The following is a 21,510-nucleotide window of genomic DNA, read 5'->3' on the forward strand; positions in this document are numbered from 1 at the left end:
CAGTCCCTAAAATTTAAAAAGACAAAAAAAGCTTTTTTTTTTTTTTTTTTTTTTTTTTTTTTACTTACAATGATTAAAATTATGTCCATCTAAGTGGTGGCTTTTTCCAGTTTAAAAAAAAGTGGGAGGGGGGATGTTACTCAGCTTTTCATCGCTGTGACAAAATACCTGACAGAAATCAAAGGAAGAAAATATTCATTTTGGCTTACAGTTTCAGAGGTTTCCGCCCAGAGTCACTGGTTTCATGCATTTAGGCCTGTGGCCAGACAGAACATTATGCAGAAAGCACATGGTGGAGCAGAGCTGCTCACCTCATGAGGTGAGACAATGCAAGAAGGTTTGGAGGAGAAATGATTGGGTTATAGCTTTAACCTAATCAGCGCATTAATCCCTTATGGGATTAACTGAGTGGTGACTGGAAGCAGGGGTTCGTTAGGAGCATGGCTATGGGTGTATGTGTAGTATCTGCACAGTGAAGTCTCCCTCTCTGCTTTCTGAATATCACGTGAGCTGCTTCCTTCTGCCAATCAGTGATGTTCAGCCTCACCTCAAGCCCCAAGGAATGGAGCCTGCTGTCCGTGGACTGAGACCTCTAAAAATGTGAGCCCACAACTAAACTTTTCTTCCTCTACAATTGTTCTGGTCAGGTCTTTATGTCACAGCAGCAGAAAAATCTGACTAAAACAGATTGCTTCTCAGTGTTCGGTAGATATGCAGGAATGTAAATTCCAATTGACATACAAAACTGAAGTTAATAGAATGAGTGACTAAGAACATTGTAGAAGGATTATGGAAGATGAATTGTGTGAAAGGAATTCTATGTGTGACCAAGCTAACATTAGAAAAAAGGAATTATTTAGAAGTTTTTCTAAAACTTGAGTATTACTATCTAAGTTACAATGCAAAACTAGAATCTGGTCCTTACTATCAAAACAACAAGGTTTTAGCCACATGCAGTGAAACATGCCTGGGACTTAGAAGGCAGAGGCAGAAGGATTACAAATTCAAGGCTACAAGGCCAGACACAACCACTTAGCTGTGTCAAATTTATTTTTTTTCCAGAAAGTGGGTCTGAGACTGTAGTTTAGTGTTAAAGTGACCCTGGGTTCAATCTTTAATATCAAAAATGAAAACGAAACCAAAAAAAAAAAAAAACCAACTTTTTTTTTTTTGAGTATTGATCAGGTATTTATTTATTTATGTGCTGGGGAGTGAACCCAGGGGTACTTTACCTCCGAGCTACATAGCCAGGCCTTTTTTAATTTTATTTTTAGACACGGTCTTACTAAATTGCTGAGGTCTCACTAAGTTGCTGAGGCTGGCCTAGAACTTGCAATCTTCCTGCCTCAAATTAGTGTGGTCAACTCTTAATTGAAAATTGTGAAGGATTGTTCTCACATTTAAGGTAATTGGCCTAAATGGCAAAGAATCTAAGTTTTACCAAGATAATCTTGTGCTTCGTGTTATTTTCTTGTGCTTCTTTATTAGGTTTCTGATCATTTAAAAACAGAGTTCTCTTTGTTAAAAGAACTAAGGTTTTTCAATCACTGTAATTTTCTGTATTTGTCTTTGAAGTGTTAATATCACTTTGGTTAAGTGTGATGATCTCTGATCTTATTTTGACCAAGTGTTTTAAACCTTTGATTTTTTAATTTTTTTAATATTTATTTTTCAGTTGTAGTTGAACACAATACCTTTATTTTATTTATTTTTATGTGGTACTGAAGATGGAACCCAGGGCCTCACACATGCTAGGCTCTACCACTGAGCCATAACCCAGCCCTCCTTTGATATTTTTGAAGAACTTCACAAAATCAAATTTTGAATTAAGTCTTTTTCTTGTCCTGAAGTTAATTTTCCAAATGTGCCCTTGCATATCTCAAAAGGATCTCTCTCTTTATAAAAAGAGATATTGAACTAATTGGACTTATTCAATATATTGGATTATATAGGAAGCAGTGTCAAATAATAAGTAATGCTAAAATTTCATTGAGTTATGTTTATTGGATATTTTATTGATGTGTTTCAGAAACTATATGAAATACCTAGAAATCTAATAGTGCTTGTATTATATCATAAGTCATAGTTCTTTTTAATTTTTTTTTTATTTTAAGTGGACACAATACTTTTATTTATTTATATGTGGTGTGAGGGTCGAACCCAGGGCCTCACATGTGCTAGGCGAGTACTCGTACTGCTGAGCCACAATCCCAGTCATAGTTCTAATTATTATTATAAATGTTGCATGTAAGAGCCTGGCACAGAGGCATGTGCCCGGAGTCCCAGCCACTCCAAAGGCTGAGGCAGGAGATCACTGGAGCCCAGGGGTTTGGGACAGCATGGGCAACTTAACAAGGACCCATACTTATTAAACACACACACACACACACACACACACACACACACACACACGAGGGAGATGTAGAAGGGCATAGATAGCCAGGGAAAGGTGGTGAGGGAGAAAGTCAGGGGCAGGTCCAGATCAAAGAAGTATGGAGAGGGCCTTCCAATGAAGACAACTTCCTGGTTGATGGAAATGCTTGTGTACATAAGCAGGGGACCCAATTAGATGAACACTTCCACACTAGTGCCCCTAAGCAGGGGATCCAACAGAAAAACTAAAATAGATGCATGAACATTGGGGACACCAATGAACAATAGTGTGAAGAGTGTGGAGAAGGGAGGAGATAAGAAAAAGAGGAAATTCCAGGGACTAAAAAGAGAACAATCCAAAACTTCCCCACTGGACTTCTGGCTCAGGAGCCCCTTCTCTTTGGAGAAGTCTGTTACTGATAACTTTTGCTCTCTCAATAAATCTGTTACTTGGTTGTTATCTTTGTGTCCTGTTCTTCAATTCTTTACTGAGTGGAGACAACAAACCCGATACCCCTAGATGGTAACACACACACACACACACAGAAAAACTGTTGCATGCAACAGAATAATCATATTTTCTTGTCAATGGCATCAGTGTGGTTAATAAAGTTCCGTATGATTTTAAACATATCCATTTTAAGTCCAGTTATTCCCGGAGTTAATTGTTCTATCTGCTGCTCTCCTTAGCCACTATCAGTTTGGTGTTCAATGACATTCTTGCACTCTGTCAAGTGCAGATGCATGGTAACTTTAAGATGATTCCAGGATGTGCGTGAAACCTGGTTTGACTGGATGCAGAGGGAAAATCTGCAAGAAGGCAGTGGAAGAAGACGGAGGTGCTGGGGCCGAGTTTGCCACTTTTCTGACCCAGCTAGTGGATTCACTATTCAGGTCATGGTGTCAAACTCAACTCAGTCTTCCATGGCAGATGATGCCAGCTATAGCAGACAGGAACTGGACACTAACCCTGCTCTTAATGAAACTGGACAAAGTTCTAACACATGTCAAAAATAGTAGACAGAGTGAAGCAAGACTTTTTTCTCAAAGGCCTCTATTCTCTATTCTCATCCTTTCTGAATTCCTAAATTTATCTGATGTTTTCAGAGTTGGAAGCAATTTCCTGAGGCTCTGTGTTCTTAAAGTTACACAACAAAGCGAGAACCATATGGAGAAGATTCTAAATTAATTTGTGAAGAGAATGTTCCCTGTGATGCATAGTAATAATCCTGTGGAAAGCGCCATAACACTCCTGTTGTTGGGAAGTCTGGCATCAATAATTCCTGAGGGGAAGAATGCTCAGCCCTGTATTCGTCAGAGTTTGGATTCACATGATAATGTAGACATTTAAGCTGCAGTTTTTCCTGCTGCCAACTTCTCTTGCTATAGGAATTTATAACAAAAATTTGGGAAAAGACTCAAGGTTTACCTACACCAGTAGACTTGAAGCTGAAGTTGATCCCCATCCTCCAGCACATGCAGCATGATGCACTTCTGACCTCCAGGGCTCCTTGGCTTTTATAATAGCTGGTCCTGTCCTATCCTTCCACTGAAATGGTGACTGTTCCCTTGCACACTTTTTACTCTGCTTACATCTTCATCCTTGGTTGATACACTTGAGCAAATTCAGATTCTGATGGAGTATTGAAGAATGATCCCAGTAAAGCAGTAAAGAGACCTGCTATTTAAGATTTGAAATTCCTTGCCAATAAAACACTGCATACTTGAAGTAGGGAGAACATCCACTCTGTGAATGTGCCCTCTGGACATATGATGACTTAAAGCTAGGGATATTTCCTGTGCTTTGCTCACTATCAGGGAGCATCACCAGCAGACATTGCTCAGCATAGCTCCAGATTTTCTGACTTGGTCAAATTAGCCCAAGAATGCTATAACCTATCATAACAGGGGCATTGCTGCTCATGGAGTGAGAATCCTAACGGATATGACAGTCCAAGAGCAGGAGCTTTGGGCACTGGAGCAAGATTCTGACTTTGGCCTAGAATCCCTTCTGGTGCTTTGTAGTCAGAATGATAGTTCAAGTGGCCAGCCACTTTAAAGATTGCTCTACATAGTATGGTGAAGTTGGCCAAGGGCAGGCCCCATCCTAGCCACTCAGTGGTTGAGACCTTGCTGACCCAGCTGAACACTGTTCAGGATTCTGCCTGGATCCTGTGATATGCTGTTGCTGGGCAATTGAATGCTTGGGGACTTCGTGGAACTCTATAAGGTGATAAGCCAATCAGACACAAAGCAAAGGGAGCTTCTAGTAAGTTTGGCTACTGAGTTTTGTAGTCAGCAGAAAGCATTATCTGCTTAAGTAAAGGCTGGGGTTGTGGCTCAGCAGTAGAGCACTCGCCTAGCATGTGTGAGGCCCTGGGTTCGATCCTCAGCACCACACAGAGATAAATAAAATAAAGATATTATGTCCAACTACAACTGAAAAATAAATATTAAAAAAAAATTTAAAAGATCACTCAGGCACAGTGGCACATACCTATAATCCCAGTGAATTGGGAGGCAGAGGAGGAGGATCACAAGTTCCGGGGCAGCACCTGCAATTTAGTGAGAACCTAAGCAACATAACAAACCCTGTCTCAAATTTAAAAATATGGCTGGGGATATAGCTCCGTGGTAAAACACCCCTGAGTTCAATCCCCAGGACCAAAAGAAAAAGAAGGAAGAAAGAAAATTAGGAAGGAAAGAAAGTGATTCCTTGGTTATCAGAATTTTAACAAAGAAACTGACTGGCTAATAAACATGAAGCTGATGTTTAACCCAAAATCAAGCACAATAAGGAAATGTCTTGGTATATTTTTCTGCTAATTCAACCAGTATTAAAATTGTGAAGTTATTCAATTTGAATGAACTCCAATAAGAGTGACACAAGTTTCTACACCTGGACTGTAGAAACAAATTGGTACTTAAGAGGATATAAATCCATTGCTAAGCGTGTACTCATGAAGCACTTGGATGGCTGCCTTGTCCTTGCTGAGTCTTCATAGCTGCCATGATTAAAATCTCTGTACTCCAAGATTCATCATGGAAGAGATGAAATGATCCAAATTAATACCAAACATCAGTAGGGTAATGATTCTAAAATTGTCCACCTGGTTATAATCCATGTTGGGTTTTATCCAGTTTATGGTTCTGGTAAGAAAATAAAAGCCATAAGAAATACATGCTGGAAATGACAGATTTCATTCACTTGTCACCTTCAGTGCACATTTTCTGGTTATATAGAAACTTTCCCATGGAGACAGGCTGATGCTGTAACAGTAGCTACAGTTACGAGAAAATGTGTTTTCTGTACAAGGCATTCCTGGAGCAATCTCCAGTGAGAGAAGAACAGATTGCTCTGCACAAGATGTCAGACAGCTTAAAAAAAAAAAAAAACAATGCTACAGACACAATGACATTAGACAAAACTTCAATGAATAGACTGGATTGCCTTAGTATTACCAGTTGATGGCAATTGGATTCATTCCTACTGGAAAACAAAGACGGACCCCTTGAGAAGCAGATGCTGAGGCCCATCCCCCAGGAATAGAACCTCACATACCTCCCACTCCATAAACTCTCACATGACTCCACAGTGCAAGGACTTAATGCATTATTGTGAAAGCTTGTTTTTCTTCATGTCCCACCATGTGATGACAACCAGAACTTCCATGATTAAGAACTCGAGAATGAGTGTTTGGAAATGACAGCAATATTTTGGAAATGACTGTTAGAAGAAACTATGCCATGCTCCTCTCTACAACAGAACTTCAAGGCCTTGAGTCTTGAAATCTACATCTCTCAACTCAGTGGCACCCCTCCAGACTCCTGACACTGACACCTGTTGGGGACCTTAAGGTAAAGCTGACCAAGGGGGTTTCTCCCCAGAGGCAGAGGGCATCCTAGATGTGGACAGCTTTCCCAAGATCTAGGATCAAAACTTCTCCACCATCCTGAAAGACTTATTTTTTTTCTCCCTTTTCCCTCTATTACCTGCTGGACTAATCCCTTCCTTTTGCTTACAGAAAAATACACCAGACCATAACGTAAATGACTTTAGCAAAGGATAATGCTCTATCAAAAACTCAGAGCAATTATTGGGTTTGTGGGCTAATGCTCCCAAATCAGGAAACAATTCCATTATTCCAGTGCTGCCCCGTGTTCCCAGTGACTCACCTTGAAACCACAAAGGAAGAGGGGAAGCAGTCCTTGATATTCTGGACATCACTACTCCTTGCTTTCTATGATTGTTTGAAATACTACCCTGATATTTCCAGTTCATGACATGTCTCTACCAATATAGAAAACTTATTGGGGTGATGTCTGCAAAATATGTTTTGAGTACATAACACCTAGGGATTACCTATATGGTCACAAGACATTGCATGCATGATGTCACTGCATTAAATCCAGTAATGCCTCTTTCCACTAAATGAGATCATGCACACTTACATGGTGGCATAAGGGGAACTCAAAAAATTTTCCACTGGACCTGTTCATAGCTTTGCAGATTTAGCAAGTTAATAAATTTAGCCAGATGCCATTAGCTGGCCCTCTTTTCCAGTCTCTAAGGGCTCTGTGGAGAATTTGTCTGCTCTGTTTGGACTCCTCACTGGTTTGGATCTTGCTATTCACCTGGCTCTCTCCTATCTCCTCAAAAGCTTTCCCATAGGGCTGGGGATATGGCTCAAGTGGTAGCACGCTTGCCTGGCATGCATGCAGCCCGGGTTCAATCCTCAGCACCACATATATAAAAAAAAAAAAAAAAAGATGTTGTGTCCGCTGAAAACTAAAAAATAATAAATATTTTTTAAAAAATTCTCTCTCTCTCTCTCTAAAAAAAAAAAAAAGCTTCCCCATACCTCCCATAATCAAAGATCAAAGCAGTCAACATCCAAAATTATACCAACCTTGAAGGAGATAAACATGTTAATCTCTACTATGAAAGTTGCTAATAGGGTCCTGGATGCTCATTCTTGGCAGTAGTAGGGTATGGATTGTTTGGAATTTGAAGCTACCACATAAGTTGCTGGAAATTTTGGATGTTGAAGCCAGTGAGACCTCATGGGTTGAGAAAGGTACAAGCCAGTCTCTGCAAGGTGGATGATAACATGTTCAACAAAAAACACTTCGTGGAACAAATCTTAGTTTTAGATCACTTTTCACTGATATAGGGGGCTTGTATGTGGTGCTGAACAAAACTAAATGCTGAGCTTAAATTTCCCTTGATTTTGGTTCACTACAATATAGTCATTTAAGAGGTGGCTAAGGGGCTGGGACCATGGCTCAGCAGTAGAGCACTCACGTAGCACATGTGAGGCCCTGGGTTCAATCCTCAGCACCACATAAAAAATAGATAAATAAATATATATATTTATATGGCTAAGGCAGCTGGCAAGGTGGCAGCCTCACTCATTTCTCCCCAAATTCTAAAAACAGGAAAACTCAACACAAAGAAATCCAACAAGATCAGTAAGGCCAGTGATTTCAGTGATAAGGCAAATTGGCCAACACCAGGAGAATTAGTGAATGTTGGACTAATTGTAATTAGTACAAGTGGGTACCACTCCACTTAGATGATGTAAGATCAGACCCTCAAGAAAGACCTGGGTCAAGATGTTAACCCACAGCAAATCAGTCACCTCATAATAATAGGGGAAATTAAACATAATGAACTTTGATTAGTCATATGGTTACTGAGAACATGGTGCAAGGATGGACCAACCATTTCAAACAGAACTTTACATCAGAATGATGTGTTACTATTACGAAGGCACGAGTGTACAGGAATATCCTGTGGAAGCAGCATTGCTTAAAAAGCATGTTAAGCATCAAATTGAGCATAGCTTCAGTATAGAAAACTTGGAATGTAATTTCTTTCTTTGGAAATTTTGAACAAGGTTTCTTACCTATTTCCCTCACTGCTGAATTTTACCATGTTCAGACTCTCACCACAAAACCTTAATCTGAATTTAGAGGCACTAAAGGACAACACAGAAGTAGAAGTTGTGGATGAGAAAATAAGGAAACAGAACTAGAGAAATGATCAATCCCAGGCCCTCCTCCAAGAAACATGCCACAAGCAGGTTTCTGTCAACTGATTTGTCCAGAGTTCGTACCAAGCCACACATTTTTCTCACATACACAATATGCCCCAGATTCTCCGAGAATTGTAAATCCATGGAGCTCAAAGAAAAGTATTGAAACAAGTAATCTTCAAGCAAGCTTTTCCTAAAGGTTTGTCTAACAGTTTACCTGAAGTGGACTCAAAGCCTTGGATAGAAGTAAGAGAGAGGCATCATACTGCTTCTGTGTAGCCACATCCTGAGCTGCTTTGCTCAGCCATGGCCTCCTGCCATAATGTTCTGCATCACCTCCACCCCAGAGCTATAGAGTCAGCTGACCATGGGCTGAACCTCTGTGATCCTCACTGTTTAGTTTCTCAGCATGAAAGTTATCAAGCAATCTCCCATCTTCCAACAAGACAACCTCTCTCTCCAAATATGGCTCCAGGTTCACACGTAAACCACTATGGAAACCCTGGTACAGAACCCTTCCAGTACTCCTCAGAATTTAATTCCAGGCTCAAACTTGGAGAGTGAACTCTGAATTCAAAAAATTAAAGCAGGCCACTAATGATAAGAGTCAGTGATTTCTACAAATTGAAGCAAAATGATGAAGAACAAGAGCTTCCAATGGATCCCACAGACCATGGAAAGCAATGTATCAGTTCAGTGATATCCTTTAACTCCTAAAAACAAAACAATGGAAAACCTAAAGTGCTATAAAGCAAAATCATTTCTACTGTGTGATTTTTTTTACTTCTGTTGTAAAGATCAAGTGTATCAGTTGTCAAGATACATTGAGAAATATTTAAGAAAAATTTTAATGAAGAAATGTACCCATGTACATATGAGAATTTTTTCATATGATATTATCAAAGCAGACTTTTGGTTATGATATAGTTGAGCCAAAACCAGATTATCTTTGCATTTAAAGCCAACTGATATATATTTCACATTTTATTCAGGCTAATTTTTTTCCACAAGTAGACAAACGTAAGAAAATGGTATAGGTTTTATGTTGCACATAGCATAACCACAGTAAGAACAGTTATTCAGCTGGAAATTTTTTATGCACTAATATGATCTTGTTATCACCCCTTAGTTCATGTTCTTCAGGAGTTATGCCTAGAATAGTTACGTAAAAGAGAGGAAACTGGATGTCAAACATTAGGGAACGTGTAGAGAATCACCTCCCTACTCAAGGGCTGATGTGTTTTGGCATGTTAGATTTTAGCTGAGGCCTGATGGAATCTGAGTTAAGTTTCAAAGACAACAATACATATATATGAGTTATTTTTTTACTTTAGTTCTTGAAATTTGATGAGGGCCACAACCAAGTTAAGATGGCGCCTGGCAGTATGCGAGGAGGAGTGGTTGTGAGCCAATGCCAGCGAGCCATGAAGATGATGAGGATTCCTTAATGACTGACTGCTGTGTCTAGATGATGTCAATTAAGTTAAGCTGTGTGTAATTAGTTGGGTATGTGTACCTCTACAATCCGGCAGAGAGGCGGCTCCTGCTACCTTGGGTGCTCACTACTTTGAGTTCGCTCAGTTCACGCTGAGTTCACTCGCAATAAAGTAGTTCCCTTTCAACCTTCAAGTTGCTTGTCACCTCTGGGTCATTTTGCCCAGCCGGACTTCAGCAGAAATTATGAAATGCATGATGTATGTTATATTTTTGAATTTTACTTTTTCAAGTAATACTAGTACTCTTTATATTCAGCACTGGCTAAAACAATTTTTTTTTTTTTTTCAGAATTCAGGTTGGTGAAGATAATTTAAATGGAAGATTCTGAAAAGAACAAACTCTAAAAGGAATCTGCAATCAATATTTCAAAGCTTTTTCAATAGTTTAATGATCTTATTTGACTAGACTTTTTCAGAATTACTACATAAGGAATTTTAACAGGTTTTCACTAATGCACAGCTAAATAGATTACAGTGAGGTCTACAGCGGTTTAATAAAATAGCTTAAAAGTTTGTAATAAAAACGAACCTTGGCAATTACTTAATTTTAGTTAAGAACCCATCAACCTGCTGATCCACAATGTGGGGTGGGGCAAGTGAAGAATGGAGACACTTTGGATTGGGCAGAGGGGAGTGAGGAGAGGGGAAGGGATGTGGGGGTGGAAATGGTGGTGGAATGAGATGGACATTATTAACCTATATACAAGTAGGATTGCATGAATGATGTGACTTTGCATGGTATATAACCAGAGAAATGAAGAGTTATGCTCCATTGTGTACAATGAGTCCAAACGCATTCTGCTGTCATGTGTAACTAATTGGAGCAAGTGAAAAAAAGAAAGAAACCATCAACCTCATATTTGCTAGATTTACAAAATTGTTTTTTAAATGCATTTTGTCTTCTTTGACATTGTTCAGTTGAATGTGGTAGAAGCCTTTATTTCTGATTCAGAGCATTTTTAAATATTATCTCTGTCCCCCAAAATAGAAAGCTTTCATTATACTAGATATAAGTTTGTTGACTCTGTTTTTCAAAAGGGCTATCATTAATTGCACATAAACATGAATATCAGGCTGGGGATGTAGCTCAGTCATAGAATGCTTGGCTAGTGTGCACAAAGTCCTGAGTTTGCTCCCCAGAACCACAAAATACCCTCTCCCTGCAGTGTTTCCTGTCACATGTGAAATATCCTCACCCTGTACTGTTTTCTGTCAAGATTCAAACTTATCAAAGTAAAAAAAAAAAACAAATTGTTCACTGTGGAGGTTTAAAAATTCTTAGCTTTCAGTTTGAAATTATTTATTGACCAGGAAAATATGCAATAATTTGCTAAAATGGTTTTTTCTACCATATCAAAGTACATAGTTCATGCCTTTGCTATCAGCAGGCCTATAATGAGTAGGTGTGATGGTTCACAGAATTTTTAAAAAGGAGTTAAAGGAAAGTGAAGTGCATTCTTTGGGAGATAAACCTAGAAATGTTCCTATTTAATATTGTAAAATCTTTACAAATGAATATCATAAAATTATCTAAGTTTCTTTGTCATAAAAATAATTTTTGTTTAAATGGTAACTGTTACTTGCATAGCTAAATTTCTTCAATTGACAACCTAGACATTTTATAAACTAAGAAATCTTAGACAAATTAATAATATTTCTGAGTGTATTAACATTTTAGTTCTATAACATACTATATGGATGTCTTAAAATTCTGACATTCTATAGTTTGTATTAGACATGCTGTTTTTATAATCTTTTACTTATGGGGTTTTTAAATGTATTTTGATCCTGAATTGTTAATTTGATGAAAATTCTGCTTTTAAAATCATCACTTACTAGGTTCTAATAAATAAATATTTAAGCTTGAAAAAAGAAAAAGAAGGAAAAAAAAAAGAGTCATCGCCCACCCTCAGGGAAGTTAAAGAACTAGAGATCAAACCCAGGGCTCACACATGGCAGGCAGGCAAGTATTCTACCATTAAGCTACATCCCCAACACCTTATCTTTTATTTCTGAACATGATTTTAAAATATTTTAATTTAACTCTTTTATTTTGGATTAATTTAAACTTGAATAATATTTGTTTTCATAAAGCAGAAATATAAATTTTAAAGTTAAAAAAAAAGGTGGCTAAGGGCTGTGGCTGTATGAAGTTCAGTGCTTAGAGGTATGTGCTTAGCATATATGAGGCTGGATTCAAACCCCAGCATGGAAAAAAAAAAAAAAAAAAAACGTTGGCCAACGATACTGCTGCTGTTTCTCTAGACACTGCCCACAGGATATTTTAAGGAAACTTTTCAATAGAAAGGAACATATGATGTGACCTTGAGAGCAGCTGTTTGAAGCCATCCTGAATGGTCATTGGCAAGCCTGGCTGTCCCAAGTTTGTCTTTCTGTTTAGAAATATGGATACCTATTTAAGGTATTTTCCAATCAACTATGCTCCTTAATTGCCATCATGCATTGAACAAAGACTGTGACCAGCTGGACTCAAACACCATTGAATTCCCTTTATTATGTGAATTTTGGATTGTTTGATTTTGATCCAGTTTGGTCTTTGGTCCTTGGATACACCTGTTACACCTTATACACCTGTCCTTGGATACACCTGTTACAGGTGTATCCAAGAACCAAAGACCAAAGGAGAGTACTTTGAAATTTCTTCCTATTATCCTCTGGATAGTCATCACCACAGTCACTCTGAGGTGCTGTATCCCCTCAAGAATTATTTCTATGCTTCCATTCCATGTACATCAAACAGTAAACCAAAACATGAAGAAAACATAAAGAATCATCCAACTAATTTCCCCCCATTTTTAAGATCAAGGGTGGGGTTTGGCTCAGTGGTAGAGTGCTTGCCTAGCATGTGCGAGGCCCTGGGTTCAATCCTCAGCACCACATAAAAATAAATAAATAAAATAAAGGTATTGTATCCAAGTACAACTAAAAAGTTTTTAAAAAATAAATAAATAAATTAAAAAAAAAAAAAAGATCAAAACCCAGGGACATTCAACCACTGAACACCCCAGCCCTTTTTATTTTTATTTTGAGACAGAATCTGACAAAGTTACCCCAGCTGGCTTCCAACTTGCAGTTCTCCTGCCTCAGGCTCACAAGTCTTTGGGATGACTGGAATGTGCCACCACACCCAGCTGGTAATATGTGCTTTAAAACTGAGGATTCCAATTTAAAACCATTTAGACCAAATTGGTTAATTAGGATGGTAACAAAGTGTCTGTGTTCAAGGTTTCAGTCAATCTCTCAAAATTAAGAGGCTGACCGAAAGGGAAGAATTCTAAAATTAAATTTGGCCTAAAGCTGTCTCTGGGTGTAAGGAACGATAACATTCCTCAATATGTCCACACTGGAACTTGAGAGTATATTCTTGGAACAAGTTGGGGAGCAGCCAGCATTCAGCCTGACACATGCTGCAAACTGCTCAAAAATGTGCACCCAGAGCGGTTGAATAACCTGTAACCATTCAAGATATTTCTTCATATCATTTCCTTATTGTGTCTGTAGATACTGCCTGCCCACCTTCTTAGGTGGATCTTTTTGAACCTTTACTGATTTAGGTAGTGCCTGCTTCCTGAATCATTCCTTTCTGCAAAGAAACTGCTAAAATGGACTTGTCTGACATTTTCTTTTTAATAGGTTTTCGCAAGAACTAAGGGTTATAGTTGGCTTTCAGGAGAAATTCCTTAATGCCTTTAAGAAAAAAAATATATATTTCTGATTCATTTACATTTCAAGAATAATTCTCACTGCAATACTCTGCTGCAAACTGACAGTGTGCCTCCAGCCCAAGCAGGAATAATCCCCCAATGAGGACCTGGTTGTGTACAGAGGCACTGTGTCCTACCCAAGCAGGATTGAGGATCAGGGTGTGCACAGGGCCAAAGAAAGCTTCCGGTACAATAAATGAAGCCTGACTTTTGGCTGTAATCAAACTACTTCATGCGCACCTGCAGTGATTTCTTTCTCACTCTTCCCTCTCCTGGCTTTAAAACATTTCATAAAACAACTGTGGCTCAGAGTTTTTGTGATGCCAAGTGACCAGAAGTGACTCATCACAGGACTCCCCTCTCCAGCTCCCCAGTATCACAGTGATCAAGGGATGAAAGTGTCCACAAATAGTGAATTGAGGGACTGCCCAGGAATTTGACCAAAGATGCCTCCAGCCTTGCACTTTGCTCCAAGAAAAACTTTTGAGTATCTGAAGGCTTGGTTTCTATAGGATTGTGGGCAGAGTAAGACACATGTTCCTGGCTCTACCATTGAATTAGCTGTGTGATCTGGAAAGGACTTTCCTCTGTGGTCTGTTTACTTCTCTGCACAATTAAGCAGCTGATTAAGTTTGGTCAGACCACCAGGGACAGGAAATCCCAGAATAATTTGGGGTGTGAAGGGCAGTGGCTAAAGACCTGGGCAACCCCTTTTGTCTTCCAGTGCTCTGGGGAGACCCAGCAAGGCTTGCTGCAGTTGGCAAACATGTTAGGCAATCAGTTTCGCATTTGAAAGTAACCCTCCATGATTAGAAACGTGCCCGTGTTTTAGATCATTAAACTGAGGCTCGGACAGACTAATAAAAAGTGCCCAAGGTCACACTGTGCGCAGGTGGCAAAGCTGAGACTCCACTGGGAAGGCCACGTTCTCTGCAGGGCGCCTGCTCGCGCGGGGCCTGGGAGGGTCGCAGCCCCAGCTCTCACCAGCCCCAGGAAGGCGGCAAACAGGATCACGGTGGTGAACCAGCGCAGCACGTTCGCGGCCCGGCGGCTCCGCTCGGACACCCCCACGGTCTTCGGCTCTGTCCTCGCCGGGGCCCCGGCCCCAGGGCACTCCAGTTCCATCTCCAGCTTGGCGGCCCCGGAGAAGCGGTTTTGCTGCCGCCGAGCTTTCAGACGCACCCTGGAGCTCTGAGCTCCAGTCCCTCCAGGCCCCTAGGTCCCTCCGGGTGCACCTCCCTCCGGGGTTCGTCTCGGGTCAGGTCCTGGCAAGTAGGACTTTGGACAGCAAGCCTGGTGTGGGCAGGGAAAGGCAGCGACCCATCCCGTACCGTTCCGGTACAGGTCACAGAGCGGAAAGGCAGCTTTTTGCAAGCCAGGATCCAGCTTCAAACCCCCGCAGTGCTCTGGTTGCCTAGGAGACCGGAGGAGTCAGGCGCAGCATCACACCTAGGTGCCTCCTAGCCTAGAGAGCCCGAGCTCCAGATTCCCAACAGGTGAATCAAGGGGAAAGATGTCGCCCCACCCTTTAGAGCAGGTACCTTCCAAAGAACTGCAAGGTGGATCCTCATGTCCTGGGAAACGGAGGGACCCCCAATGAGCTTTCCCTTAATTTTTTTTCCCCCAAAATCCCTGCCCTTGTGCCTTCTTTTCCTGAGGTTGTTCGATCTGTTGTTCATTTTTCACTCCACAAATATTTGTTGAACCTCTCCAAATTTCAGAATTTCACGTTAGCCAGATTTACAGATAGGAGGATTAAGGCACAGAGAGTAAGTAACAACTTGTTCCTGGCCAGTCAGCGCAACAGTGTCATTTATGGTGGTGTACGAGTTGCTCAAGAAACAAATCCGTGTCCAAAGCTGCAGTTTCAAGCCCACACCTGCCCTAGTTCCTGCAGATAATTCTGGTGTGGTAGGGAAGTGGAACAGGGCATTGATTTGCTGTGATTGCTGGCTGAGTAAAGTTATGCCCGCTGAGAAGGAAAGGCTTTCTCTTCTTTAACCAATACCAGCTTTGTTTTCTTTTGCTCTTTAACCAATCTGACGATAACCTCAAAATATGAAGTAAATGTTTGCCTTTATCATCTCAAATACCTTCTTCTACCTGATTTCTTCTTCTTCCTGCCCCCATCCACTGAGGCTCCCATACTATAAACCCTAGTCTTAGCAACCCCAAACCCAGCTCTCCAGCTTCATCCTTTGGGTCATTAAATCCTTCCCAGTTTACCTCAGCAATGTCTTTTCTATCTGCTTTTAATTCTCCCTTTCCACTACCTTAATTCTCAACCTTCTCATTTCTTGCTTAGACTATTGCAAAAAGTTTCTGGTGGATTTCCAAATTGTGCATCTGGAAATTTTCTGTGGGGGTCATCTGGAATATCAAGGTGATGATAGATAACAAGAGTTTAAAAAATAGAGTCAGGCACTCAGGGTAGAGGTAATAGTTTGAGATTTTATTTTAGGTGAAGCAATACTTGTGAAAAAATCATTTTTTCAGACTGGGAGCCAACTCTGGTTTTCACACATGCTAGGTAAATGGTCTATGTAAGTTAATTATTGACTACAGGATTTGTGCTAAGATAGAAATGAAAACAATAGGCACAAAGGGCTATGGGAAAATGTGGCGGGGAAGAATTAATTCCACTTGGGAGAGTCGCACAATGTTCCACTTAGAAGGTGACATTTCATCTGGGTCTTTGAAGGGTAAGTAGAAATCGCTACAAGGTATTTTGAGTGATAAGCAACTCTTAGTACAAATGTACAGAGAAATTCAAGGGCATGGAGTGTTTATAAAGCAGGCTCAGATAAATGCTTGGAAAATGTGCACACAGAAGAGACAGTTTCTACCTTTATACAATTCATAGACTAGTAGGGTAGACTAGTATTAAACTGTTACACAAAAGTTATGTGGCTTAATAAGTGTAGTAATAATATGAAGGAAAATATAGTAGAGGCTGTTATTTAAGATACCTTATTTTAATTTGGGGTGCTTGGGAAGATGTCTTTGAGTACAGTTTGGTGTGGTTGACATAAAGTATGTCTAAAAAAGAATGGAAGACATAGGACACATAGGTTAGGTCCACACTGTAAAGAACTTTGAATGCCATAAAAAAAAAGAGCTTGGACTTGAGCAACTCACTTCTGTTGGCATGATGAGATTGGATACAACCAAAAACGTTTTCTCAGAATATCAAGCTTCATGAAAATTCATCTTTATCTCTTAAAACTGAGATCGTGTTACCATCTTCCATAAACCTGCCTCACGTCTGTGTATTCCCTGCAGCCACCACCAGGCACCTGGTCATCTCAATGAGGAATCTGAGATCCTACCTTGATGCTTCCTTCTTCCTGTCTTCTCCATTAGTCACCAAGTCTTGCCAATTTCACTCTGAAGATATTTCTAGAATCTAGCCTCCTCTTCATCAAAAAATAAAGTAATGGGTAACCATTCTTAGTAAAGTTTTAACTAGCTGAATTACAATGAATTCAGTTTAAAGAATAAAATGCCCTTTATTAGCAACTGTAGAATTAGGATGGTCATTAGAACTGCAGAATTAGGATGGTCATTAGCAACTGTAGAATTGGGATGGTCATAGCAGAGCTGGGATGTGGCTCATTTATAGAGCGCCTGCCCAGCAGTCAGTAAGCCCTTAGTTCTGTACCCATCACTGGAAAAAGAAAAGTCATTGCAGCACTTATTTTTTGATTTTAAAAAAATCTGAAATAATGCAAATGCTTAAAATAAAAAAATAAGATGGTGACTATTCTACAAACATTGCCCCCTTAATGCCCCCTCAAAATACTAAATTTTATATTGTGTATATTTTAGTACATAAAAAATAAAAATTTTCAAATGAAAGTAGGTCCAGGGTATACCTCAATGGCAAAGTTCTTGCCTACTTTCAAAAACCCTGGGTTGGTTTGATTTTTAGCACTGCAAAAATAAGTAAATACATACACAAACAAGTAAATAATTGAGTGATTTTTAAAGTCTTTTCAGTAAGATTCTTACAGACTAAATAGTATCAATAAATAATACAGTGAATTGAAAAAATACTCGATACTTCTTTAAGTTGCCTATAAACCTATGTTGTCAGTGAGTACAGATGTCGTTTCATATTATAGAACAGTGATACATTGAAGCAGATATATTTTTTCCTAAAATAATTTTTGAGTTTCAATTACTCTATTCATTGTTAGTATTTTTGAAAATAATTTTCCTTTATAATTTTTTATTCATTATTAATGTCACAAATTCACACAACAAAGTTTTATTGTGCAGAATGCTGTTATAATGAAATTCACTTGAGTACAAATCATTACATGGTGTTATGGGTTGCATAGGAGGTGTCCCCAAAAGCTCTTGTGTGAGACAATGCAGGAATGTTCCAAGGTGAAATAATTAGATTAGGAGAGTTGTGACCTATTCAGTGGATTAGTCCATTTGATGAATTAATAATTTGAATGAATTAGTGGGTGGTGACTAAGACAGGTAAGGCATGGCTAGAGGAAGTAGGAAGCAGGTCAGTTGGGGGTAGGTCCCTGGGGATTGTATTATCCCTGACTCCTTGCCCTCAAACTCTCTCTGTTTCCTGGATGTTTTGAACAGAAAAACTTTCTGTAGCCAGTTCCTTCCACCATGTGTTCTGCCTCACCTCACACCCTAAGTATGGAGTCAATCAGCCATGTGCCAAATCTCTAAAAACATGAGACAAAATAATTTTATCCTCCTCTAAGTTGTTCTTATCAGGTCTCTTGATTATAGTAACAAAAAGTTAACACGTATGGCCAATCGATCAACATCTTTCTTGCCATCTCTGTTCTTCTTAAAACCCTAACATTGCTCATTAAAAGGGTAAAAATTATTTCAATTTGATTTCTGTTCATCTTCATACAAATGACCTTTTACACTGGTGGCAAGAGTAATTTTTCTCTAACACTGGATGGCTTACCATGTTTTGCAATTGTTTGTATTATGCTGAATGAAACAAATCACCTTTCTGATAAGGGGGAAAAAAAGTGTTAAACATTCCAAAGGCAGTTTTCAACTTTTCAGAATGCTATATCTCAGACATATCCTCTATCTCTGCCAGCTTAACACCATGTTTCTTTGTAAAGTGGCCACTTAATCTTGATTGTTTCATTGTTTCATTGCTTCATTAGAGAAAAACAGGTTAACAAAATAGGCATATTGTTAGCTATTAATTTGAGGACAAAGATATAAAATATTGATACTTAATATTGATATATTTTATTTGTAATAGATGAAATATGGACTAAATAAGTGTATTTTTGTAGATGGATCAAATCACTATCACTGTGAATGCAACATCATAAATACAAAGTTGTCTCATATGAGTCACGGACTACTCTTAACACCATGAGATTGCCTTTAATGATTTTCCAAAATGGGTAACCATTCTTAGTGAAGTTTTAACTAAAAGAAAAGTCAACATTCTCTTGCGTTACACTTTTACTTCCTTGGAAGTTTTGGCCTTTACTGAAGCTATGCGAAAATTTCTTGTGTTTATGTATAAAAGAGAGAGAGTCTGGGCTCAGATCATTAAAAACAAACTTTTCTACTCATATGAATATTTGGCAGAGCATTCAGAAGTTGGAGAGCATGTGGGATGATCCCACACATTGTAGCTGCCTAGCATCTCTGGTTCTGCCCACTAAATGCTCATAGCAACCCTCAGTTACCATGGCACCTTCCCATTTTTCTGTGTCTTCTGAGGGCACTAGGACTGATATAACCACTGGTATAAAGCATCTGCTTGAAGCTCTGCAAACAGTATTTTCTCAAATGATAGGTGCCACAAAAGAGAGTGGTATTCCAGTTGTGTGCACGAAGATAAAATTCTTGAAGTTGCTTCTTGGTAAAAGTTCAGATATAATAGGAAATTCAGAAATACTCTCTTTGTTATTAAGCTCCAAAGCCCTTTTAAATTCATAGACATGGGATGTATAATGGTGACAGATGGTAATTGTTAGGTGGCAGAGCCTCACTTACCAAAAACTGTGTTTGCTCTCTGATCTGAAAACTAGTCTTTGTGTGGAAAACCCTGTGCTAACTAGTATTCAGTCTTCTTTAAATGTTTGGTAGAACTCACCAATTAAACTCTCTGGTCCTGATATTTTCTTTAATAGTTATGTTAGTCAACTTTTCCTCTCTGTGACAAAACACCTGGGAGAAAACAATTAAAGAAGGATAGATTCATTTTGGCTCACCATTTCAGAGGTTTTAGTCCACGGTCACCGGGCTCCATTGCTGTGGGTCAGAGGTGAGGCAGAACCTCATGGCAGAAATATGGCAAAGGAAGTCTGCTCATCTCGTGGCAGCAGGAAGTAGTGGTGGGGGGTAGAATGGGGATAAGATATGCCTTGGGTGATCCACTTCTTCCAACTAGACCCTGCCTTCTGCAGTATTCACCACCTCCCAATAACGTCATCAGAATTTGAATCCATCAATGAATTAATTCATTGATGGGATCAGAGCCCTCATGATCCAATCACCTCCCCAAAGTCCCATCTCTGAATATTGTTGCATTGGGGACCTGAGCCTCTGGGGTCCCTTCATACCCAAACCATACTGGGAGGCTTCTTTATTACTGATTCCATCTCACTGCTTGTTATTGATGTTGGGTTTTCTGTTTCTTCATTGTTCAGTCTTGGTAAGGGGTATGTGTCTAGGAATCTGTCCATTTCTTCTAGATTCTCAAATTTATTGGCATATAATTTCTCATAATAATTTTTAATGGTCTTCTATGTTTCTGTGTTGTTGGTTGTAATGTCTTCCTATTCATATTTGATTTTATTTATTAATTTATTTATTTTAATTGATTTATTAATTTATTTTATTTATTTCTCCTTTTCTTAGTCTAGCTAAGGATTTGTGTATTTTATTTCTCTTTTCAAAAAACCAGCTCTTTGTTTCATTGATCTTTTGTATTTTTTTTAAACTCTTCATTTATTTCTGCTCTGACCTTCATCATTTCTTTCCTTCTACTAATTTTGGGCTCAGTTTGTTCTTGCTTTTTTTAGTTCCTGGAGATGCAGTAATAGATTGTTTATTTGAGATCTTTCTACCTTTTTGATAGGGACATTAATTGCTATTGCTTACCTTTTAGTACTGCTTTTGATGAATCTGGCAGGTTGTGATATATTGTGTCTACATTTTCATTTGTTTCAAGAAATTTTTATTTTTCATTTCTTTCTTGATTTCTTCCTTGATCCATTGGTTAATCAAAAGTAAGTTGTTGATTTCCCATGCATATGTATATTTTCCAGAGTTTTTCTTTATATTTTTTCTAGCTTTCTTACATTATAGTCAGAAAATATATTCATATGATTTCTGTTTTTAAAATTTTGTTGAGACTTGTTATATGGCCTATCCTACAATCTATCCTGAAGAAAGTTCTATGTGATGATGAGAAAAATGTGTATTTGTCGTTGAATGAAAATTTCTGTAGATGTCTGTTCAGTCCATTTGGTCTAGGAAATTTGGTCAGTGCAATTTAACTCTGCTAGATTCTTTGTGGGTTTTCTATTTGGATGATCTTATCATTGCTGAAAGTGGTGTATTAAAGTCCCTGATGCTTATTATATTAGAGTCTATCTCTCCCTTTAGGTCTTCTACTATTTGCTTTATACATTTGGGTGCTCCCATATTGGATGCATATATATTTAGAATTGTTATTTTCTCTTTCTGAATTGCCCACTTTATCATTCTATACTGACCTTCCTTGTCTCTTTTTACTGCTTTTGATTTAAAGTCTACTTTATCTGGGTGGGCATAGTGTTATAATCCCAGTGATGTGGGAGGCTGAGACAGAAGGATCTCAATCTCAACATGTCTATTTTATCTTATGTACGTATG

At 38.9% G+C, this 21,510-nt stretch overlaps 2 pseudogenes; both read left to right on the top strand.

The window, feature by feature from the left end:
* The first annotated feature begins 3,270 nt into the window (after positions 1-3,270).
* Positions 3,271-4,723, top strand: LOC143401864 (integrator complex subunit 7-like; annotated as a pseudogene).
* Positions 4,724-5,671: 948 nt separating this feature from the next.
* Positions 5,672-14,827, top strand: LOC143401865 (la-related protein 1-like; annotated as a pseudogene).
* The last annotated feature ends 6,683 nt before the right edge of the window (positions 14,828-21,510 follow it).

This window comes from Callospermophilus lateralis, chromosome 6, assembly GCF_048772815.1.
Source record: "Callospermophilus lateralis isolate mCalLat2 chromosome 6, mCalLat2.hap1, whole genome shotgun sequence".
Lineage (NCBI taxonomy): Eukaryota > Metazoa > Chordata > Mammalia > Rodentia > Sciuridae > Callospermophilus > Callospermophilus lateralis.